General features: G+C 39.6%; 1 protein-coding gene across 5 annotated transcripts in view; it reads right to left on the bottom strand.

Annotated features, from left to right (window-relative positions):
- ABCA5 (ATP binding cassette subfamily A member 5) overlaps positions 1-25,405 on the bottom strand; it is a 121,790-nt gene that overhangs the window by 61,544 nt on the left and 34,841 nt on the right. The window contains exon 1 of one of the 5 annotated variants that reach the window (XR_006782697.2): positions 6,377-6,510. The exons of 2 other annotated variants lie outside the window; for them this stretch is intronic. The gene's annotated coding sequence lies outside the window, so the exon portion shown is untranslated. Of the gene's footprint in view, positions 1-575; positions 720-6,376; positions 6,566-25,405 lie in introns of those variants that run through there. 2 more of the 5 variants (XM_045813895.2, XM_087854177.1) reach the window with 2 other exon arrangements.

The raw sequence follows: 25,405 nt of genomic DNA, 5'->3' as shown, positions 1-25,405 counted from the left end.
TCAGTAAGTATTTACATAAAAATAATACCAAGAGGAGACACCGAAGTCTACAATCCCAACAACTGACAGTACAGTATAAGAGTGTGACCTCTGGATGCAAACCAATTAAAACATGAATCCAGCCTGTGCCACTTACTATTCTTGAGACTTTGGGCAAGTTATTTAACTTTTCTATGTCTAAGTTTTCTCATCTGTAAGTGAAATAATAATAGTATCCACTTCTTTGGTTTATTAGAATGACTAAAAGAATTAATACACGTAAATAAAAATACATGAAAATGGTGTCTGATGTATGGCAAGTATTCATACACATTGAAAATCAGTACAACTAATATCCTCAAAAGGATAACAAAGAATATCATATCCATGAAATGAAAACAAGGCAATTAAAAAAAAAGCTACCTGGAACCTGGAAATGAAGCAGATTAATAGAAATAAAATTCTCAGTAGATGGGGTGAACAGCATCTGAAGCAAATCAGTGAGTTAGAAAGAATGCTGAATAAGGAAATCTCCCAGAATGGATGGTAAAAGTGCAAAGAGCCAAAAACGATTAAGAAATCTGTTATAGGAGCACCTGGGGCACGGTCGTTAAGCGTCTGCCTTCGGCTCAGGGCGTGATCCCAGCGTTCTGGGATTGAGCCCCGCATAAGGCTCCTCCACTGGGAGCCTGCTTCTTCCTCTCCCACTCCCCCTGCTTGTGTTCCCTCTCTCGCGGGCTGTCTCTCTCTCTGTCAAATAAATAAATAAAATCTTTTAAAAAAATCTGTTATAAAATTATAATGATGGATCAGTATGACTGACTGTGGAGAGCAAGATGAAGTCACCCATGCTACGCAGGAGCCTGTGTCAAACAAGAACACAATCAATTAAAGGTACTGCAGCTAGGAGATATCACCAAGATCAGCAGCAGCTGATGACACTCCGAACTGATACCAAGCAGAAGCAGAGGAGGTCTGCGGGGGCCCAAGACTGATTAAATCCCTTTAAAAACGGAGGATTTTTGTGGTGAACTGTCAGACTGTTCAGACCTGACCCCTCTATGTCTGACCACTTAAAAAGGCAGCTGCCGCTGCAGGCTCTGTCCAACTGATCTCCGAAAGGAACCGAGATTCTTCACTGCTCAAACACAGTAAGCAGTAAGTGCCAATAGCTGACCTGGACAAAACAGATGCCTTATCTCAACTGTGAGCCTACATACCGACTTCACGTTTGGTTCATTAACTTCCTACCCTCTGTGTTATCTTGTTTGCAGTGCGACTTGTCTAATGTCCTGCTTTGTGTGCTAAGAAGCCAAGTTAATCACATGGTGAAATGTCATTGAGTTTGGAATCCTGTAATCCCTTTATAATAATGTTAACCTTGCTTCATGACTGAATAAAACAGACATTGTGGAAAGACACAACTTGGTGTGTGCACCTTCAGTGTGCTCATAACACTGGCCTAAACATAGTAATGTTTCTTAAATTCACAAGCTCTAGTCTAATCATGTGAAAACGTTACATTTCAATAACCTTGAACTTCTATCTATTCAACTTATTCAAACATCTTAAAGAAGAAAATCCAATTGGCTGCTTGTTTCCTTCGTGATATGAAACACCTGGTCTGGCTCTTAAAAAATGAAACATTCTTAACATTGATTTTTCACAAACTTTTTAGTTTAATGTTATCTAAACAGTAATTTTAAAGCTATAGCAGGTTTTTGTAAACAGACACAACAATGGACTATTTTGTCCTCCTCACCCCCACCACCCACAGTGTCTAAGCAGGCCCAACTGAAAGGGGCCTTTGGGATAAACCAGGCAACGTCTGCTCTGCATAATAATGTGAAGTACTACTCTACTGTAAAAGATTCCTTGCAAATTATGGGTGTTTGGGAAAAGCTTCCTCTTCCAGTGTCCAGACCATACTGGCTCTGAGTACGTTTGCCCTTTGGGAAGAAGACAGAAAGAAAAAGAATTAAAAAAGGGTGCCTGCGACTCCCACTGGTAGGGTAAATCACAAAAGTCCTTTCTTCTCACCCTCATCCCCAACTCTTCTGCAGGATTTCAAATGGGAAATTAGAGTGGAGGAAAGACGTGGGAAGGCTGTGCTTTCTATACTGAACCGAAAGATAAACAGATGGTCTCTGGGATGAGACCAACTTCTATGGGTGGGTGAATGAGGTTTCCTGAAAGAGGTGGAGATCCATCCAGCAGAGGTGACATGCAAGTGGTGCTTCTGACAGACGTGTGTAAATGAAAACAAGGCTTCAAAGTTAGAAATGAGTTGTGGCCAGCGAGGGGACATCTGTGAAGAGTTTAACTTGACAGGTGCCTTCTCCTAAACCAAAAGAAAAGCCTAAATTATTTAGCACAGGGCTCTAAATGTCTTCTTTATGCACTATAATTCTCTTTAATTATCTCAAACCTTATAGCCTTATAAAGGCATTCAAAAGAATAAAAGGAAAAGGCAAGAAAGGATGCTTAGCCAGCCCCACATTTGACATCGTCTGTAAGCGGGAACAGGATCCAGGAGTTCACTCACTAGTGATGGAGTTCATGAAAGCCACGGCAGAGCTGTGAATGGTGCAGAGGACTACACAACATCAAAAGGAGCTTTCTGAATAGACAACACATGGGACTTTCTCTTTTGCAGCATATACCAGAAGAGGATCCTTGAAAGCACAGGCTAACAACTGAAATACAATAAAACTTCTAACGACATAGTTTTAACAAATCATACTTTTTGGAAAACTTATAATACCTGATATAGTTCCAGCACAAAGACGTACCAGACCAGTATCTTAATTGCCTAACAAAGCCAATTCTTAAAACAATGCTAAAAACAATGACGGATACGCAGAAATAAGAGCACACAATTACTCTTAAACATTTTAAGTTACTTCCATTGCTCAACAGCATACCTGGGGAATGCATTATGTTTGCTGTAGAGCTTTTAATAATAATTAGATAAGTTTTAAACACCTAATATCACTAAAGGTTTAATCAAATATTTAACTTTCCTAGATAAAAACAATTCATACTAAATCTATAAACTGCAAGAAAATTCAAAGCCCACTAAAGCCTATCTTCCTTTTCTAATGTACTGATAATTGACTTAAGACTAGAAATGATATAACCCAGTATTCAATATCAAATATTTATTTATTCATCTATTAAAGAAATATTGATTACTACATTACACCTGATGTGAAATATATTTTACCTTTCTAAAAGCAATAAAAAATGTTAAGGACTGTTAGAAATAATTGTTAGAAATTATTTGGAATGTATTAGTTTTATTTCTGAGAGAAATGAATGAAGATTATATCCTATAAAATAAAGAAATTGAATCATCCTGATAAGAGATGTGGTCAATCACCTTTTTAGCAAGCTTCAAAGATTTCTGGAAAGGCTCTTTGCTGAAAATGTTACCCATCTCCAACAGGTAACTGTCAGAGGTTACTCCTAGTCCACCAAGCAAAGATGATTATCACTACTTTCTTCCACTTCCATATCCAATAAGTAAACTAATTGCAGTAACCATACTGTGTCCTCATTATTTTTGTTTACATGCCTTAATCTTGAACTCAACGATGAGATTCTTGACCAAAAAAGACTGCTTTATCCTCTTACTGCAAATTCCTTTATCAGGGCTTGCTAAGAGTCCTTATAGATCAAAGGTCTGCCAACTACCATGAAGGAGGTAGGAGCTAAATCCAGGGCAGCGCCTGTTTTGTACAGCCCACAGTTAAGAGTATTTTTCACACTATTAAATGGCCAGGGAAGGGGGGAATCAAAGAATAATATTTGTGATATGTAAAATTACATGAAATTCAAATTTCATGACTATAAATAAAGTATTATTCAAACACAGCCATGCTCACTCGTTTCTATATTGTCTATGATTGCTTTAGTGCTATAACGGCAGAGTTAATTGATAGAGACCATATGGTCCACAAAACCTAAAATATTTACTATCTGGCTCTTTACAGAAAGTTTGCTGACCCCTGTTATAGATTAAAGGAGGGAGAAAGAAGAAAAGTGGCCAGTTCATCGAACACTTACTAAAATTTATGCATCAAACAATGGGGAAAAATAGACAATGTCAATGACTTTGCAGATAGATAAAATTTAATATAATGTAATAAGTCCAATTGGGGAAAGAATGGAAAGGAAATTTCAGGCAAAGGAAAAAGAAGGGGAAAGCTAGAGTCCCAGAAGGGCTTTACTTGTATAAGGAACAGGGATTCCTGTGACATGGCTGAGGCATGGACAAAGTGAACTGGGGCTAAGGGGGCAGGTGTATTGCTCTAGATGACACTGAAAAGACAGGCACTGGAGACGGGTTGTGAAACACGCAGTACGCAAAATTAGATTAGACACCTTTACTTTGTGCACCCATATAGAGTACCCTGTATTTCCTCTACTTTGTTTTTCATACCTAAGAATAATTGTTTAATTGCCTGGTAATCATGTATTTCACTAGCCCATCCATTCTCCCAATCCCCAAACCACCACTCACTTCTACCAGCAGCATCACATTCAGATTAAAACCTTAATTCTTACTTCACTAAAAAACTGAAGCAATCAGAAGAAATTTCCAAATGTCCCACTATCCTTCCTATCCTTCCACCTATAACTATGCCTACAATAATGCTAAATATTTCAATAATATTCCATTTCTGGCTAACCTGATAACTCTGTTTTAGTCAAAAATCTGAACCATAAAAGCTTAAACAGAATCTGGCGTTTAAGGTTTATTTTTTGGAAGAAGAGGTTAAGAATATATTTGGCAGATGACCTGAAAGAAATTCCTGCCAAATTACATCACTGGTTTCTCAACTAATAAAAGCACCATAAAATTTAACTTAACAGGGGGTAAATCATAAATACTCTCTTCTTCTCGTGTTTTAAAATTTACTGAAGCTAATGTAATAATAAAGCAAAATACTGTCAACATTCTTTAACCTGAATTTTATGACCATATTTTTTTGTTGTTGAATGGGAAAACAATGCAATGGTGTCCACATAACCAGTTATCCCATCCCTTTTCTTACATATAATAGGTTCCTAAAAGCTTGAGCTCACAACTATTTAAATCCAATTAATTCGCATGCTAGTAAAGATTATGATTTAGAATATTACAAAATTATTTTACATGATCATCCTCTCAATGAACCCTAGGGCAGAGATTATAAAAACTGTATTCATCTTTGTACTCTTCCCACACAGTATATGGAATAGGAAAGACATTGAAATAAACATGTATAATATTAATAGATTTGCTTTGACCCCAGCTGTAAAACTGCTTATTCCAAACCCTGTTTAAAGGGAAACAAACTGGAACAGCACACAGTCAAGGATTATTGCCTTGTTAGTTTCATTTCAACCCAAACATCCCAAGGGCCTTAACTGCCCTAACAGTGTTCTCTTGTATGGAGTCTTCCCTGAAGACACCCATTATACGGCTCTCTTGGGCAGACACAAAATACGGTGGGTAAAGAAAGCACCAGAATTTAGAGTCAGGCATCCCTAGGTTCGAATCTCCGTTCCACCTTTTTGCTAGTTGAGACCTTCCTAAGTCACTTAACCTCTTTGTGACCCATTTTCAACCTGTACCCAACCTCAAAGAGGTTGCGGTCAGGACGAAATGGGATTAACACGGAGCCTGGCTCACAGTTGGGAATCCGACACATCTCTTCTCCCCTTCTGTTCCTTCCGAATGTCCTCGACAGAAAGCACATCTTCATTCTTTCTGACTTACTTCTTCAAAAAGGCGCATGTTAGCCTCGGGCGCACAGGAAAAAACCCCCTCCGACCTACTAGCGCCTCAAACCCATACATGGATACCTCCCGCCTAACCAGCTTCCTGGGACGCGGAAATCTTTTCGTGCCCGAGCTCTGCCTTGCGTTTTTGAGGAATCAGGGCATTTCCCCCCAAATCATGTCATGAGACCTGCGCACTCTCCTCTCACCCAAACTCTCCTAACACCAGGGTCAGAAGCGCCGCGAGAGCCCCAGGGAGTGACCAGAGCTCAGCGCCTGAGGCGTTTGGAGGGAAACGTACTCGCACAGCATTTTCCCTCTCCCGCCGCCCTGCGAGGGACCCGCAGGCGTCCCGCGACGCCCCCCGCACCCGCGCGCGACACCCGGGCAGCGGCCACCGCGACCCCATCGCGGCCCCCAGCAAACCGCGCTTCCTCCCACCAAGGGGCTCTTCCCGCCCCCCTCTGCTCGCCGCCTGGGCAGCCACCGAGGCCCGCAGCACCCCGCCCCTCGGCCCCCTCCCCGCCACCCTTCTTCCTCGCCCGCCTCTCCTCCGCGCCTCACTCCCGAAGGGGCGGCGTCCCCGCGGGCGAGCCGCCGGCGCCGCTGCCCTCCAAGCCCCCCTCACCTCAGGGCCGAGCAGCAGTGCGGTCAGGCCGGGACACGCTCCGCCTGGGGAGACGCTCCGCGCGGGTGACGGAAATGGGAGTGTGTGTGAGAGAGAGCGCTGCTCCGCGCGCGCGCCCCCGCCGCTCGGCCCTCTGCGCCCCAGAGCCGCAGGGCCGGCAGCGCGCCTGCGAGGGGAGCGCGCCGCGCCGGAAGCCTCGCTCCGCCTCCTGCCGAACGCACCTGGGGGCGGGGCTCCCGAAGGACGGGGATCTGCGGACACGCGCGCTCCCGGCGCTCGGCCCCTCGCGTCCCCGCGAGGGCTGTGGGGCTGAAGCACCCGTGAGGTCTGCGCACCTGGGGGCGGGGCTCCGAGGGGGCGGGGCGATGGGGGCGCGCTGAGTCCCGGGCATGCGCGCGCGCGCGCCCAGCCGCAGAGCCTGAGTGTCTCTGGCCCGGGCCCTGGAGCTCGGGATCCGTATGGTCTGCGGAGACCTCGGCATGCTCTCCCTGGAGGCACAGGCAAAACAACGGGCCTGAAGTCAGGGGCTAGCGTTTGAGTCCAAATGCTGCCGCCTCCTGGCGTTTGACCTTGACCTGCAGCCCTCCCATTAGCCTCCCCCGTGGCATCAAGTTTTAGGGAACCCTTTCTTGTCTTTCCCGGCTTTTGAGTGGCCCTCTCCCAGGACTGCATTTCCTTTCACTCCACTGCCCCTTGTCCTCGCCGCTGCAGTGTCTGGGTTGCAGTGTCCTCGTTCTCTCCCAACTGCTGCCTAGTTCCCCCATCAGACACCGACCTGAGACATCTGGACACCGAGGATGCTTTTACTTTCTTAAGTGTCCTCAGGAGAGTCTGGGAATGTGGCGGATCCTGAATTTTCCAAACGGCCTGACACACAGGCATCTGTGGGAGATTCTAAACCGCACTTATTTTTGCTAAAAATATAAACCGATGTTTTGAGTTTTATTGCCCAAAGTGACCTAAATGGTAGACAGAAGTTATTGTAAAGGAAAGAAAAGCTCAACGCTCGCGTTACAGATTTTCTTCTCCAGATTTCCATACGGTCACATTTCTTGCAGTTATTTACTTTGGGGGAATTTAACTATTTAAAGACTTTTTAAAAATTCTGTTAATCCTGTGTATACCATGTATTTTTACATATCTCTGTTTTTCTGCTTCTCAAATTTAAACCAAATCTCTCCAACCGTCGCTGCTAAATTCTACCAAAAAAGGGGGAAAAAATCAAGGAACCGGGTTTTATTTCTCCTACCCAACGGATTAAATGAGAAATTCAAAGAGGTTTAGCAGAGTCCATGATGATTAAAAATCTGGCAGTGGGAGCTCAGGAGGGGAAATAGAAATGTCCTAGAAACTATGCAGGAAAACTGAAGAAGGCAGGTAATAAAAACTATTCAGCCCTATATTTTTTGTCTTTTGAAGTATCTAAGACATACTAGTTACAAATTCAGAAGAATAAATTCCCGATGGTCTAGGATTTGTGCACACGTGTGTCGATGGAGGTCAAAGATAAATAAACTTGGTAAAAATGTGTTACCGGAACATAGTCACCTCAACTCGGCAATTGTACTTCTCACTAGTAACCTCAACCTGCTCTAACTTCAGAAGTCTCTTCATCTTTTCTATCACCATGCGAAGCATTCGTTTCTTGAGTTTCCTCTTCTTATAAGGCTCTCTGTCATTCATTCTGTCTGCTGGTGCTTTTACTCTTGTTTCAAGACCAAAACCTAATTCCCCGAAATCCTACTCACTCCAGGCAAAATGATCTTCCTTTCCTCAACTGCACACATGTCCCCATCTTGTTCACCATCATTTTACTTATGTACTGTCTCTTTAATTAAATTGTAAGTAGTCTGGGATTAAGAGTTTCTTCTTATATCAATTTGGATTTCCAGGTCTTACGCATCATAGTGTGCGTTACGTGTTGTTGATAACGCTGGGGTTGAAAAACCACTTGTATAAGAGGTAGCAAATATTATTGTCATTATTATCCCCACAAAATAGCACCACTCACTCAACAAAATCTACGTAATAAAAGAAAGGGAAGATATTACATTGTTCTTATAGGGTGGATCACAAAATCAGGATAATAATATGGTTTGGGGAATTATAGGGAGAGAACACTAAGACCTTTACATTAAAAAACTGCTGTAAAAAAATATATTGACCATAACATATTTTACTGTCTCTTTGAGACAGCTATTTATTGGTTTTTGTGTACCTTGTAAACAATTTAGCCACATAATCTCAATCTAAATTTCCATAGTTACCAGGTCCCAGTACTAAATAAGCATCTGCAGGGAAGATGTTCCTTTCTGAGCTTCTGTATCTAAGAAATAGCAAACAAGCCATCCTGCGTGGTTGTCATGACGGCAACCCAAATCCCCATATCTCATTAATAGATTTTTTAAACAAGTAAATCACATGGGAATACATAGATCGTAGAAGTCATAGACTGAGATTTAACAAGTTGCCTAGCTGAACAAAATAAATGGTGAACCAGAATTTTGACAGTATTTAATTTAGAAAAGAGAATGAAGCTTTTTCCCAGTGTTACATCAGTACCTTATTTTGCATGATTATCAATGCTTTGAAAATTACATATACCATTTTTAAATTATCACTATTAAGCACTTTTTATAATTTCTTGTTTTTAAACATTTACCATTTCTCCAAGCTAAAAAAAGTGCCAAGAGAAGGGATGTGGTTTCTAAATTCAGGGTTTAAATTAGGTATAATTTAGAAGAGCTTCAAATTAGAATCTTTTTCTAGAATAAGGCCAGACAAATAAAGAAACACAGCCTTGACTGACAAAGTAGAAAGAGAATCTTGTGTCTTTAATGATAGAATTCCAAACTGCCATCTCAAATGGGGCTGAGATTGTTATTAAATAGCTTAGAGAAATGATTAATTAATAATCGGTGGAAGGTTGGAGATGAGAACGACTTCTAAAGGTAGTTTTAGTTTGCTTGGCTTTTATTACAGGAAAATTAGTCAAGGAGATTAATATGTGAAGAATACCTAGCCGAATTTGATATTTAAAAAACTCAGCTAACCCACAGCATATATGGAGAACCTGGTATTCTTGCTTTGCAAGAACCCTGACTTTGCAGTTGAACAAAAAAAGGCAAAGAAGTCAACAACTATTCTAAGAGACAGCAAAATACATAATTAAAGAGCATCAAATGGAAGGTGATACTTGTTCCACCGTTAAACACTGTGGTATAAACTATAAAGTGCCGTAGAGAAAACATTGAGGGCTGGAGTTACCTGGTACCTTCAAGAGGAAAACGTGGGAAGGTGGGTTTAACAAGCACGGAGTATGATAGAGGGCACAGAGAAATAATTATGCCTGCCTAGGCTTTTATAAACGTAAAATTATCAATTTACCTAAGAGAATAATGTAAAGGCTAAAAAGGAGAGTTGACTCGATCTGTGTGTTTTTTCTTCAGTAAAGAAAATGGACTTTAAGGTGGTAAAGGTGAAACGAAGTACAGAAAGAAGTGAAATTCGAGAGACGTGAGGGGACAGAAGTCAGGCACCTATCTGTTTCAAACAAGTTCACGTTTCCAGGCACAAATTACATCCCACAGCTATTCACGGGTAACCTAAGATCCATGACTGGTAAGTTCGGAGAAACTGTAAAAAATGAAAGAAAGACGACACATCACCTGCGTTCGAAAACTGGTTTAGAGGTAGACACTAAAAGCTTTAAAACAGAAAAGTAAAATTCCAGAGTTCACAGTTAAATATATTTTGTGAACATTTAGAAGACGGGTTGGTGGTCACTAAGAACTAGACTAACTAAAGATAAGTCATACTGTTCTTCTTTTTTTATGTGATTTTGAATTAAAATGGGAATTGTATAATCATGATAGAAATTAATTTCAGCAAAGCATTTAATCCAGTCTTTCCTGATATTCGTGGATGAGACTCCAACATAATGGCTTGATATAATTATAATTAAGTACACTCGAAGTAAGTTGGATAATTGTAGCCAAAGTTCTGTTCTGAAGACAGGACTAGGAAACAAAATTATATTAACAACTCGAACTCTGTGCTAAAATATAAAGATAAAATTTAACAAGAATATATGAAAGTCCCTACATTGGTTTACATTGAAAAATGAAAGCACAAAGGAAGTACAAAATAGGATTCTGGTTTAGCCATGTGAAAATCATCAAGAGGTTTTCTTGTCTGCCAAAATCAATGTGAGTTAATAATATATGTCAGATAGCCTGCAGCAATCCCTCTAACATTTCCAGTTGAAAACATTGTGCCCGGAAGCACCTGCCCCTCCCTTTCGTCCTTGGGGATCCCTTTCCTAGTATTCCCCTTAGAATTCCCTATCCCTTTGCAATAGGCAGAATATGGCCTACAACCTGCCCAAAGATGTCCACACCCCGATCCCTGGAACCTCGGAATATATTACTTTACACGGAAAAAGATTAGGTTTGCTAATCAGCTGAACTTAAAATAGGGAGATTATCCTGGATTATCCAGGTGGACCCGCTATAATCACAAGGGTCTTTAAAAGTAGAAGAGGGAAGCAGAGGAACAGGACAGAGTGATGCAAAGTGAGGATTCAACCCACCACCGCTGGCTTTGAGGCTGGGCGAAAGAATGCAGGTAGCCTCTAGAAGCGGGAAAAAGCAAGGAAACACTCTCCCTGAGAACCTCCAGAAAGAAATGCAGCCCTGCCAACGCCTTGATTTTTATCACAGAGCAAATCATATGTTCTTACCCAGAGAACTATAAGATAATAAATCCAGGTTAAGTCACTAAGGTTGTGGTTATTTGTTACAGAAGCAATAGAAAAATAATACACCTCTTACAACTTGGTTTCATTCTCTGCCTTATAGCCTTTTTACTATTTAGCATCCAAATGTCCTTTCTTTTCTTCTCTCTGTCTAAGTAAGCAACAGAATGCCATAGAAAGGGCAACGAATTATTACTTCGATATTGTGGATTCATAAACTTAACAACTCATGTGACTCCATAATCCTAGATGCGTCGTTAGCCTCTGTGATGACTAGTTTTCCAACTTGTAAAATAGGATAGAAAATATCTACCATCTTTGAGTAACTGGGTTGCTTCAAAGGAGTTTTTGAGATGAGGTGACTGAAATCATAAAAGCCAACTATGAAGCACGTAATATGTGTTTCACGCTGCTGTATAGGCCTCCCATGTAGTCTTTTATTTAATCTCTACAATGACAGTGTGAGCTATGGACTATTATTTCCCCCACCAAGGCAGAGAGAAGTATTTTGAAAGTTAGAAGGCACCAGAGATTACAAATAAATGGACATCATGGAGGAATCGATATACAATGAAAAAAAAAAAAAGCTTTTTTTCTACTAGTAATATGCCTTAAAAAATGTTTTTTTCATTTAAACTTTACCGATATTAACTCTCAATATTTTTTCCTTACACATTCCCACCACAGCTATTCTCCTCATTAATCTGTCCATTCATTCTGTAAGTCATATCTGTCAGAATGCCTATTATATGTTAGGTACCCTCCTAAACATCGGGTAGAGAATAGAAAAAGAAAGAGGCAGAGTGCAAGCTGTTAAGAAGTTTAAATCGTAAGGAGGGTTTTCGATAAAATCGGGAGTGACGGTACAGTGTGGTCGTAGCATCATGGCCATAGTCGTCAGTAGGAGGAGGTAAGTGATTCGTCTAATACAGACCTGAGAGGTGAAGGAACATTGTTCACAGAAAGTCACATTAGGGTCTGAAGACTGAATAGGGGTTAGGGAAAGGAGAAGGACAGAAAATTCTGGAAGAGTACTGTAATCTGCAGTAGATCAGCCTCTTCCTCCCTTACACTGACTTTCTTATTCTCAGCTCTCTCTACAAACTCGGATAGATCCTGCCGTAAGGTTCATCCCAAAATACAATTTGATGTTAAGTCTCAGATGTGAAATTTTCACGTTTCATACTGAATAAGCCCTTGGTGCCTAAACCATTTGTATCTGATTCCACATTGTCTTAACCCAATGATCATGCGGTACTGTTTTAAACCACTTTATTTCCTTATCCAGTCAGAACTTGGCCCATTTCTATTAGCTAATCGTAATATAAACAAGTGAAAAATAAACAAGGGTTTCTAGAGAGAATTGGGATTACCTGTCATTGCCTGCTGTTACCACTAGATGACGCACGTGTTCCTGAAAGACAAACATGCTGATTCAGTTTCCCTCCCTTCCTGGGAACTAGAGAAACTAACCAATCAGAGGCTTGGGACGTGGGGAAGAAGAAACTGCCCAAACTAGATTTTAAGTGATCCTGGTTCTTAAATGCATCCTTAAATAATAAACCCAACATCTTCCTTTCCTTTTGGATAAATGGGACGGTAAGAAATTTAAAATTTAATTACCTGTACGTCCATCCACATCCCCACTCGTGCTTTATTTCCATTTCTTTCATTTTTACGTTTAAAAAATTTTTTTTTCTTTTTAAATTTTTTTCAAATATTTTTTTTTTAGTTTTTACTTTCTAAGAATACTGTCATTCCAGCATCCTAACCCGTCAAATTGGACTACTTGTTCCCTATATATGCCCTCTACTGACTCGTATCTCCTAATCCAAGCTTATGATTTTCCCTCAATTTGGAAGAGCCACTCTCTCTCCAAATACTTTCCCCTATATTATTATTACCTTTAGAAATCCCAAGGGGCGCCTGGGTGGCACAGCAGTTAAGCGTCTGCCTTCCGCTCAGGGCGTGATCCAGGCGTTATGGGATCGAGCCCCCGCATCAGGCTCCTCCACTAGGAGCCTGCTTCTTCCTCTCCCACTCCCCCTGCTTGTGTTCCCTCTCTCGCTGGCTGTCCCTATCTCTGTTGAATGAATAAATAAATAAAATCTTAAAAAAAAAAAAAAAGAAAGAAAGAAATCCCACTCATTCCTCCAGACACCTTTCAACTACCACCTCTACCATGACATTTTTTTTCTGTTACTACCACTAGAAAATGCCTTTTTTCAGTTCTCTTTTCCTTCTCTTAACAAGCTTTGTATTTTGTTTAATAATAAATGTATCATGCATCATTCTAAAGCTGTATGCATCTCTGTAGCACTTAAAGACTTTTTGCTTCAAGATTATTTATGAACCTTTCATAATCTCCCTGCTCTAAAAAGTTTGCCTTTTGAGAACAGAGACCACCTTAGTCATCTTTATATGTCCCAAAGCATTTAGCACCGTATTATTTATTGAGTTGCTTTGAATGGTAGTCTCTATAAGACTGTTGCCGAAAACTCCAAGAATAAAAAATGAGATGATGATTCTTAGTGATAGTCTCTTAGATAATTTGGATGAAATTTGTTAGCAAGATCGGGAGAACCAAATCATCTTTCCAAGTAGAAATCACAGCCATGGCATGTGACTCACACCTCCTCTAAATTTATAGAAATAATGGATAGAATATAACTATTTTAAACTATAAAGCTGAGTTCAAAATTGAGAGAGTAAAAACTTCAGACACCAGAAATGAAGAAGAAATTCAAAGTCATGGTAAGCAGAGCCAGGAGTTAAGTTTTAACCTCCTGCAGGACCAAGAGGTGAGGCCCTAGAGCCACTCAATGAGTCTGGAGCTAAAACTGCTGCATAAATTAGGACCCTAAAGAGGTTGTCACTTTTTGAAGCCTAAGGAAATTGCCAAGAAGCTTATCTTCTACCCAGTAGCCTAGGTTGGATAGAGGTTGGGGGGGGGGTCACGGTTCCCATGAAAAGAGAAAGTCCTAGTCTATGGATATCCAGTTTTACATTTGAAAACAGAAGCCCAGCCTTAGAAACAGAGAAACTGCCAACCCCCTAGAGAAACAAATATAAAACTGTGTAGTAAGGACACTTGCCCAACTCAGGGCACAAAGGAATCCCACAGAATAAACTACCTTCATTGAAGATAAGTTCTCAATAGAATGTGCATGCCTTGTACACAAGGGAACAATCCACCACAAGAGAGATTCAGCAGATATACCAAGTTGAAAAAAAAAAAAAATCTGTGCCCAGATAACTTCTGTTAATAAAACACCTTAATATGACTACAAAAGAATGGTTAAGAACAAAAAAGGAGGAACATAAAATAAAAATAAAGTGAAAGAACAAGATAAGATTAAAAAATAGAAATATTGGGGGGAAATTTTTGAAAAAAAATAGACTTTATTGATTCATTAGTTCTTTCAAAAAAAATATTTATTGAATATCCACAAAGTTCCAGCACTCTCTGAGAAGATAAAATGGTGAACGAGATATACAAATTCCTTACTGTCATAGAATTCTTATATTCTATTGAAAATAAAACACTCAACGGATGGGTTTAACAGATGGACTAGAAACAGTAGAAGAGATGATTATTTAACTGGAAAATAAACGTGAGAAAATTACCCATAGTACAGCACAGAGGATTAAAACAACACAGAGAATATAAAAGTGACGTTAAGAGATATGGAGAATAGGGATGCTTGGGTAGGTCGGTTGGCTGAGCATCCCACTCTTGGTTTCCGCTCACATTGCCATCTCGTGGTTATGATCTGGTGGCCCTAAGATTGGGCCCCACATTGAGCTCTTTGCTCAGTGTGCAGTCTGCTCGAGATTTTTTCTCCTTCTCCCTCTGATCCTCCTGCTTGTGCTCTCTCTCTCTTAAATAAATAAATATTTAAAAAAGGAGAGAGAGATGGAGAATAGAATAAGAAGGTCCAATGCTCATCTAAGAGAAATTCCAAAAAGAGGGGCGCCTGGGTGGCACAGCGGTTAAGCGTCTGCCTTCGGCTCAGGGTGTGATCCCGGCGTTATGGGATCGAGCCCCACATCAGGCTCTTCCGCTAGGAGCCTGCTTCTTCCTCTCCCACTCCCCCTGCTTGTGTTCCCTCTCTCGCTGGCTGTCCCTATCTCTGTTGAATGAATAAATAAATAAAATCTTTAAAAAAAAAAAAAGTTCCAAAAAGAGAGAAAAGAGATAATGCGGAAGAGGCACTTTTCAAAGAGAAAATGGCAAAGAATTCTTCAGAAAGAAAGAAAGACATGACCTGTGGTATAATACGATGAGTCCTCAACAGGATAAATTTTCAAGAAGTCAATACTATATCCAGAAACTTCTTTTTAAAATTAAAGAACACCAAAAACAAGGGGAAAACCATAATGGGGGGGGGGAGGAAAGAAAGAAACAAAGAAAAAACATCTACAAAGCGTCTAGAATGACGAAAAAAAAAAAATCCAGCAACTCATTGTAAGATAAGATGGAAATAAAAATTTTAAAGTGCTCAGGAAATTCTCAGCTAAACTGTCTTTCAAAATGAGGATAAAAAAGACAGTTTCAGGAAAAAAAATCAATAGAGTTTACCATTAACAGACCTAGGCTACTAACAGATGTACTTCAGCGAGAAAAAAGTTGAATCCGAAAGGACAAAGCGACGGTAAGAAGAAGGACTGAATAAAGAAAATGTCTCAAAGGTTGGGAGAAACCAAATAAGTATTGACTGTAATAATAATACATTCTAACCAAGAAAATGAAAACAGTGTCACATGAAAGAAGTAGGGTTGAAACATTTTGTGTTTCTAACTTCCTGAAGTTTTTTGAGAGGAGGCTGCAGTTACTACCAATGCTACCACATAAGCACTAAATAAATATTCATGAGACCCATGAGGCACCAGACATTGACGAGGAACGCCCTTTGGCCCCATGGGTCCTCTGCTCAAGCCAGTTAGATAAAATACATAGGAGCTCAGCAAGTCATCAGTGCTGAGTTACAACGATGGCCCCACATACCAGTCCTTGGGTCTGGTAGAGAAAATACGAATTGGCTCTAGGTACCTTCGATTGCCGAGTCTTCTTACCTCACTCTCAGCTCTGGTTCTCATAGCCAACACATTAACGGGGAAAGCTGATGTGGAAAAAAAGGGGAGGTAGGACATATGAACATTTCATAACACAAGAGTCAGGTAATTTAGTTCTTCCCTGTCAATTACACCCTTTCCAAACTACACTATTAATCTCCTGCATCTCCTCCCCCTTGCCTCTTGCCAGATGCTTTAAATGGATTCGACAGTGTGATTTCAACATCTTAATTTGGTTTGTCAACCTTTCTGGTCAGCCCCTTGGCAGTGGACTTGGAGGCTATCATTGCACCAAGGTAATTTCCCGCTGACATACCACTAAAAAGTAGAGAGAAACATGTAACTCGTAAGCAAAGAAGGGGGAGAAAGAGGAAGAAAAAAAGCACTGAAGTGGAAGGAGGAAAGTACTAAAAGGACTTAAGAAGTTACATTAAAAAAAAAAAACTCGAGTATCTTTTCCTTTATTTCAAGAATGGATAGCCAATTTTTTATTCACATGCTGCTCCACAGAATTTGTTCGTGGCTGTGTGGAATGTGGGTTAAGAAGCGTTCTAGGGGCATCTGGCTGGCTCAGTTGGTAGAGCGTGCAGCCCTTGATTTCAGGGTCATGAGTTCAAGCCCCACATTGGGCATAGACATTACTTTTAAAAAAATTAAAAAGCAAAGCAAAGCAAAGAAGGATTCTAAAGCGAAGCCTCACTTAAGTGAAAAAAGAGTGCCCTCTTCTGTTGCAATGTCTCCTAAGAGGCACTGGAAATGAGAAGGAAGAATATGAGGCACATATTTGCCTTCCTTGACCCAGGTTTTCTAAGCTTTAGAAATCACTACCAATTCCCCGAGCTTTCAGCAACTTGATATTTTCTTTTAGTGCTTTTTTTCAATGGGTGCTCTTACACTTAATCATTTTACTAAGAGAAAAGTGAATTTGTATACTACTAGCGCAAAGAATATTTACAATATCTACAATTGCATCAAAATCATAAAGTTTTATATATATATATTATGTATATAATATATATATTGCTACTACACAGAAAAGAAGGTAGAATGATATGCCTCTAATTGGCAGGAACTTTCAGCCATCAATGCAATTGAATTCTACAAATGCCACTGAGTTCTTACTGTGATATGTGCAAGGCACAAGAGAAAGCAGTATTGAAAAACATAGTTCCTGTCCTTAGGAAACTTGAACTGCAGTGGAGGAGAAATCCACATATACAACTGTAAAACAGAGTATGATGTCAGTAGATCCTAAACCTAGCTGGGCATCAGGATCATCTGAGAAACGTCTTTAACAAATTGAAATACATTTGACATAGAACATTGCTTAACTAAAAGCTGTCTAGCATGTCGATTTCGTACACTGAAATACTGCAGTATGGGTGCCATCGTAGCACTAGCCTCTATTTATTTATTTCTTGTGGTGGGAATAATGAAGATCTAGTCTCTTAGTAGGTTGGATGTTTATAATGTTTATGCCTTGATACATGAATCGCAATTCAGCTGGACACAGAATTCTTGTGTTTGTACCCTTTCTCCTCAAAACGTTGTGGACACACACATTGCTTTTATTGTCTGAACCATTTGAGAGTAAGTAGCATACATTATGGTCCTTTCCCTCTAAACACCATGGTGTCTATTATCTAAGAACAAGATACTTTCTTAAGCCTCCTCAGTTGAACAACATAGGTTTGAACTGCGCGGGTCCGCATAGATGCTGTTTTTTTTCGATAGATAGAGTACAGTACCATAAATGTGTTTTCTGTTCCTTATGACATTTTTAATAACGTTTTCTTTTTTCTAACTTACTTTATTATTTCTCTAGCTTACTTCATTTACGAATACAGTGTGTAACACATACAACATACAAACTATGTTTTAATTGACTGTGTTACTGGGAAGACTTTAGGTCAAAAGTAGGCTATTAGTTAAATTTGGGGGGGAGTCAAAATTATATGTAGATTTTTGACTGCACAGGGGTTCAGCACCCTAACGCTTGTATTTTTCAAGGGTCAACTGTATAATTTTTAATCTGTTTCGTTTCACTCTTCCTTGTAAGAATATAAACTCCACTGGGACAGGAACTACTTCTCTGTTGGTCCCTGTTACATCCCCAGGGGCTAGAATAGTACTTGTCATTTATAGAACAAGGCAGGCAGACTTCTTCTAGAAAAGGCTAAAGATATGTATTTTAGGTTTTGCAGGTCAAGAGGCAAAATTCAAGATTATATATATGTGTGTGTGTGTGTGTACATATGTATATAAATAAATATATATGCACAACGAGAGAAAACCAATTTCCACAATTTTTAATTGATAGAATTCAAAATATAATAATGATCATTGAATACAGTTTTTGTTAATATACAGGGCTGGATTGAGGGGAAGGCAGAGGGTAGGCAGCAAGGGTTTGGCCAACAGAACATCGGTGAAGCAGCGATAGCTCTTTGGAAGGGAGAACAGCATGGGGAACAAAACAGCACTTGCTGGTGGCAGCCCCAGGACCCCTCCAGTCCTAAGAGGGTTCACAGGGGTTCTGTTATATACTCAGAGAACTAAGGTGATTTCAGAAGGCTTTCGGTTAGTGGGAGTCCAGTGAAGCGGGATCTAGGAAGGAGTTAACATATGTAGAAGAGAAGGAAGGAGGTAAAGGGCAAAGATATCAGACCCAGTCCGTAGCAACTACCCAGCTCTGCTGTTGTAGCAGGAAAGCAGCCATAGACAAGCTGAAAACTAACGAGCATGACTGCATTCCAATCAAATCTTATTTATTGCACTGAAGTTTGAATTTTGTACAATTTTCCCATGCCACAAATTTTTTTAAAAATAAAGTCACTAAAAATGTGAATATCATTCTTAGCTAGTAGGCCGTACAAAAACAGGATCTGGGCTAGATTTGGTCCTTGTAATAGATGCTAAAATGGAAGAAAGGAATAAAAAGGAAAAGTTAAAGGGGGAACATTTTTTAATGGTGAAATCATGAGTCACATACAAATACAAAATGAACACGTCAAAGATTTTATTTAACTCATTATATAATGGGGGAATCCGTCAGATGTTCCCCCTGGTTCAAAGGAGAATTCAAGCAACACACGTGTGCACACACACACACACACATACAAATCAGGAGTGCTAAAATAGATTTACTCATGGATGCAAAACTGGTCTATATCCACAGGGTAATAATCATTTGCATTTCTCTGGACAAAATTCATGTGCATTTCTAGAGACAAGAGTCATCTGCATGAGTCTAACATTTCTGCAATTTCCAGAGTGGCAAAACAGTTCAAAGACAATAAGAAGCCCATGACTCTATATTCACAGCTACGTTAGGGAAACCAAGACCAGGTGCCAGTTAAAAATTCAAGCATGAAGAGGGGCACCTGAGTGGTGCAGTTGGTTAAGAGTCTGACTCTTGGTTTTGGCTCAGGTCTTGATCTCAGGGTATGGGGATCGAGCCCAGTGTGGGGCTCTGCGCTCAGTGGGGAGCCTGCTTCTCCTCTCCCTCTGACTCTCCTGCTCATGCTCTCTCTCTCTTTAAAAAATAAATAAGTAAATCTCAAAAAAAAATGAAGCATGATGAAATCTTAAGAATGTCCTGGTTTGGGGGCACCTGGGTGGCTCAGTTGGTTTCGTGTCTGCCTTGGGCTCAGGTCCTGATCCTAGGATCTTGGGATCGCCTGCATGGGGCTCCCCGCTCAGCAGGGAGCCTGCTTCTCCCTCTCCTTCTGCCCCTCCCCACCTTGCTCGTATTCACTCTCTTTCTCACAAAAATAAATAAAATCTTAAAAAAAAAAAAAGAATGTCTTGGTTTCAAAATATCAAATTTATACCTTGTGCTGCTTTATTGGGAGTGCTAAAAATTTGTGTCCAGTTTGTTTATAAAACACTATATCACTTAGTAATATGGTAATCGCAGAAACCTTATAGTCCAATTCCTCTATCATGAGAATACTGTGTGTTGCCGAGAGGACTTTGTGTAGGACCAGAGGCAAGAGTAAAGTATCTTTCAAGAGATAGATCTCACTCACACACACACACCCAAAATGTACATCACAGTTCCAACACATACTGGCTGTGCGATCTTGGTGAAATAAATTAACATCTCTTAGTCTCAGTTTCTTCATCTGTTAAATGGAAATAGTAATGGTAACAATTTCATAGGGCTGGTATAAGAATTAAATGATGTGATAAATGGCCCACCTAAATACAGCCTGGCACGGAGTAATCACATAATATGGTTATTATTTTTCTTTTAGATCAGGGCTTGATACCATCTAATAGGTCTGAAATGTGTCTGAGCTATCATTTTGGGCAGGCTTGATAAAGCTGCGAGTTACTATTTTTTATGGCATGTTAGTATGTTACTAAAGCAAGTTCTGTTTTCTGGGGGAAAACTGATAAACTTCATTCTTTAGATCCTGGCTGCAGTGTCGTGACATGGAATTACTGTAGCTCCCCTGGGCTACCTCACCCATCAGGGGTAAACATGTCAACAGAAAGAGGAGAAACACCACCTGATTCTCTATAGGAATCAAAATGTCCTTTGAATTAGACACAACCCTTTTTCTTAAAGTCTCCACGGAAGCTACACGAGTATTATTTTCCAACTGTATTAGATCCTAATATAAGGAAACATCATTTTTTTTCTGAAAGATTATTAAAAATCTGGCATTTTCCACACTACAATGAGCACAGAGGAAGCCTTAAATTTGAACCTAATTTCATTTGAAGTAAATTACACACATTAAATTACATCTTTTCTGTTCAACTTAAAGAGCATTAGGCATTTAAGAAATTAAAATTGCTATACCTGCACTTCTAAGTTGGACAAAACAAGAATCACTGAAATGACTTTTTTTTAGAACCGGAAGAGTTTTGTTTTGTTTTTTTTCTTTTCTGAAATAGAACATTTTTCTATATGAAGAACTGGCATTTTTATTCCATACCATACCTACTCATCACTCTGCCCAAATTATCTTTCCAATTCCTCAACTCAGTGGTTTGTTGGTTTGGTCTTGTTTTGTTTTCTATTTATGGTAGATGAAAACCAACACAGATGCTATAAAAATAACATTAAGATGCAAACGGAAAGACCATAAGAAAACCTTTCTGGGTTGAGGGCATTTCTGGCCGGGTTTTCCATTAAACAAAAGTCCCTGAGGTTGGACTTTGGAAACATCCTTGATTTGACATTGGATTGCCCTCTTTGCCCACGTGGACAGTATAGGCAATTTCATTTTCTCTTTGCTTTGTTTGATTATCAGCTCTGCAGGCCCCTCTTCCGTGGAAATCCATTCCACCTCAAGAGGACCCAGGAGGGCAGAACTGTCCTTGAAATGCTAAAATGGGGAAAACAGCTTGAGAATGTTATGAGGCAAGATAGACTGACGTGAAAGATATTTTCATCTCCACTCACTTGGTGCCAACTCAGGACAAAGTTAGGAGAAGAGTGCACTGTGTGCTGTAAAGTAATCCTGAATGGAACAGGTGAGTTAAGAATGGAGTAAGAATGGGAAAGTGAGTCACTGTCAGACATAAAGTCACAGCATCATGAATTTATCCCCAAGATAATCGCCAGTGGCCGCCATGGGCAAATTTCTGCTACCATTTCATAGTACATTATTTCGGGCTATAAATATTTGCATTCTGTGGACAGCTCAGCACGCTGTTCTCCGCATGAAAGTAGATGGGAAAGTAGAATTTAGTTCTTAATTCCATTCTACCTCTTAAGTCACTGATTTCTATTGCAGGCCGAAGGAGAGAAAATTATTATTATTTTTTTTAAGATTTTATTTATTTATTTGACAGAGACAGCCAGCGAGAGAGGGAACACAAGCAGGGGGAGTGGGAGAGGAAGAAGCAGGCTCATAGCGGAGGAGCCTGATGTGGGGCTCGATCCCAGGACTCCAGGATCACGCCCTGAGCCGAAGGCAGACGCTTAACGACTGCGCCACCCAGGCGCCCCGGAGAGAAAATTATTATACGTGAAACATAACAGTGCAAAATGGAGAAAAGAGGGTGTTCTGTCAGTAAGCACGTTATTTCAAAGCATGATAAAAAGTTACTGAAGGAGAGGGTATTTTTTCTGTTTCTATAGCAATCTTTCTATATTATTCTTTTCTTCCAAAGAGGGCATTTTTTTTTTTTTTTTTGCAAACTAGGTGAGGACTTTAAAATGAAGAGAGTGTATATGCTAGGTCTTTGTCTATTCTATTAATACATGACCTTGAAATCATCTCAAGTTCTTAGTTCTTAGCGTTCCCTTTCCACGAATATAAAAATGGAGATGACAAAATGATGGAAAATTCTGGATTTTTTTCTTATGCATTTGTTTGCTTTGTTTTGGGATTCCGGAGTGGACGTTTTTATCTCTCTGAAATATTACTGACACTGAGAACTTCAAAATATCCATGAGACAATGCCATGGAAGCTAAGTCTACTTGGATGAAATAACCCTTTAAAAGAAAGAGCTTTGAAACACTTTGACAGGAGCTCTCTCTATATTCAAAGAATAAAGTTAGGAGCAAGAAATCTGAATGTACTGCTGAGGGTACCTACAGGGTAGTAAGATGTATATTGGTAACACCTTTCTAACAAGTAATTTATCAGTATGTATCAATAACTTCTAAAATGTTAGTATTAGCTCAGCCTGCTAACAAAATACCGTAACAAAATACCACAGACTGGGTGACTTCAAGAAGGGAAATGTATTTCTCACAGTTGTGGAGGCTGGCAGTCTGAGGCCAAGGCGTTAGCGTGGTTGAGGGTCTGGGGAGAGCTCTCTTCCTAGCTTGTAGAAGGCTCTCATCTCTCGGTGTGCTCACATGGTGGAGGCGGCCACAGAGAGATAATGAGACAGAGATTGCTCTCACCTCCTTTTCTTTTTTTTTTTTTTTAAAGATTTTATTTATTTATTCGACAGAGACAGAGACAGCCAGAGAGAGAGAGGGAACACAAGCAGGGGGAGTGGGAGAGGAAGAAGCAGGCTCACAGCGGAGGAGCCTGATGTGGGGCTCGATCCCATAACGCCGGGATCACACCCTGAGCCGAAGTCAGACGCTTAACTGCTGTGCCACCCAGGCGCCCCACTCTCACCTCCTTTTCTTAAAAGGCCATAGTCCTATGGGATTAGCCCCACTCTTATGACATCATTTAACTTTAATTACCTCCTAAATGCCTTATCTCCAGACACCATGACACTGGGGATAAGAGCTTCAATTTATGATTTTAGGGGGACACAACTCAGTCCATTGCCATGTGTATAACCTTTGACCCAGTAATTCAACTTCCAGGAACCCATCAACTCTGGGCTACCTTACACTTTTAGGACCTACCGAGGATCCCAAAGAGCTTTGTCTCTGTGAGTTGTAGTTATCAATACTTAATGTATTGAAAATTGAAAAACTGAAAAGTTACTTTATTGATTTGAAGACAGCAATGATGAACACACTGTATTTTAACATTAATATCATCCTAATATTATTATTACATTAGTATAATTTTTACACCACAGAGACCCCGAGAGAAGTACTGTCCTAAAATTTCAGTTTGTTCCAGAATGTGAAAGAGCATAATTAAGCAGAAAACTTCGAAAGTAAATTTATTTGCTTTGATTTGTAATACCTGGGTTTCAATAAAAGCTATGAAATGTTAAAATTTATAACAAAAGTTTCTCAGTTCTGATGCTTGCTTCCTGGCCTTACTGATTATAGTGGCTTCACCCAGAATACCCAAGTTTACTGTTTCCCTTATGTGTAAGCGGCCTACATAGTCAAGAGTCTGTTTCATACCAGAATGATTTTCTTTGTTTTATCGTAACTTTATTATATCCTTGATTATTCAAGAAAAGAAAAAAAAAGGTTCTCACTTTTGGAAGAACTAAGAGGGTCCTTACAATAATGCTATCTTCTGTGCTTATTTTTTATATATTTATTTTTTAAATAAACAACAGAAATTTATTTCTCACGGTTCTGGAGACTTGGTTGTGAAGACCAAGATTAAGGTGTTGCCAGGTTGTGTTTGGTAAGGATCCACTTCCTGGTTCATAGGTGGCCATCTTTTTTTCTGTGATTATTATTAAATGTTACAGTGTCACTTTGGTTAAACAGTTTCATAGGCACCCATTACCCTATCTTAATCCGGTCCCCACATTTCCTTTAATGAGATTTTTAATTGCGTTCCCACAACTAGATATGACATATAAAAAACATTTTTTTTTTTTTAATTTTGTATATTCGGGACGCCTGGGTGGCTCAGTCAGTGAAGCATCTGCCTTCGGCTCAGGTCATGATCCCAGGGTCCTGGGATCCAGCCCTGCATCTCCCTCTGCCTGCTGCTTCCCCTCTTGTGCTCTCTCTCTTTCTTTGACAGGTAAATAAATACAATCTCAAAATAAAATAAAATAAAATTTTGTATATTAAAAATTTTGTACATTAAAATTAAATTTTGTATATGTAATTTGAGATTTCCTAGAGGGCTCTTGGAAAAGCACAAAGGTTGTTCTTTTATTTTATAAAAAGAGAGATGTTAAGTTTGTTTGATGTTACAATAGAAAGAGTTGCATAGGAATATTTGTCAAGTAAGAAAGTACACAGAGCCTAACCTAGGTTAAATATGTATAAGTAAACTGTTATCAATATATTTCAGAAATCAAATGCTACATAAAAAAACCTTGGAGGCTTGTTAATGCCTTTGCTGACCATAATGTTTTACACTCAGGGTAAATACAGACAATCAAAACCCTTATGAAATAGTTATTTAATGTTCCCTGATTTAAAAAAAAATTCAGTATCCTCCATTCTAATATTATTGGTTACAGTAATAAATTAGTGTGATGATGGCTTGGCCCAAGTTCGTTTGGACGTGGTAACAAAGTCAATTTCTGGAAAAACATTGAAGGGGGAGGCTATAGATTTGTTCACGGAATTGAAAATGGGTTAGTGAGAAAAAGAAAGTAGTCAAAGCCATCTTCAAGGTTGTTGGCTTAAGCAAGTGGTAGAATTGAGATGTCTTTAATGAGATGAAGAAGGCCAAGTAAGAGCATCTGGTTTGGGAGAAACTACAAAGAATTTAATATTGGACCACTGAAATATTAAATTATTAATAATAAATAAAATAACATTAGCACAAAATCAATCAAAATATATAACATATATAATATAATAAATATACTTGTATGTAATCATGTGTTTTAC

The sequence above is a fragment of the Ursus americanus genome, chromosome 23 (genome assembly GCF_024610735.1).
Source record: "Ursus americanus isolate L20-20 chromosome 23, mUrsAme1.1.p, whole genome shotgun sequence".
Lineage (NCBI taxonomy): Eukaryota > Metazoa > Chordata > Mammalia > Carnivora > Ursidae > Ursus > Ursus americanus.
The sequence above is the reverse complement of the archived record's forward strand: the minus strand, read 5'-3'. Positions and strand labels throughout refer to the sequence as shown.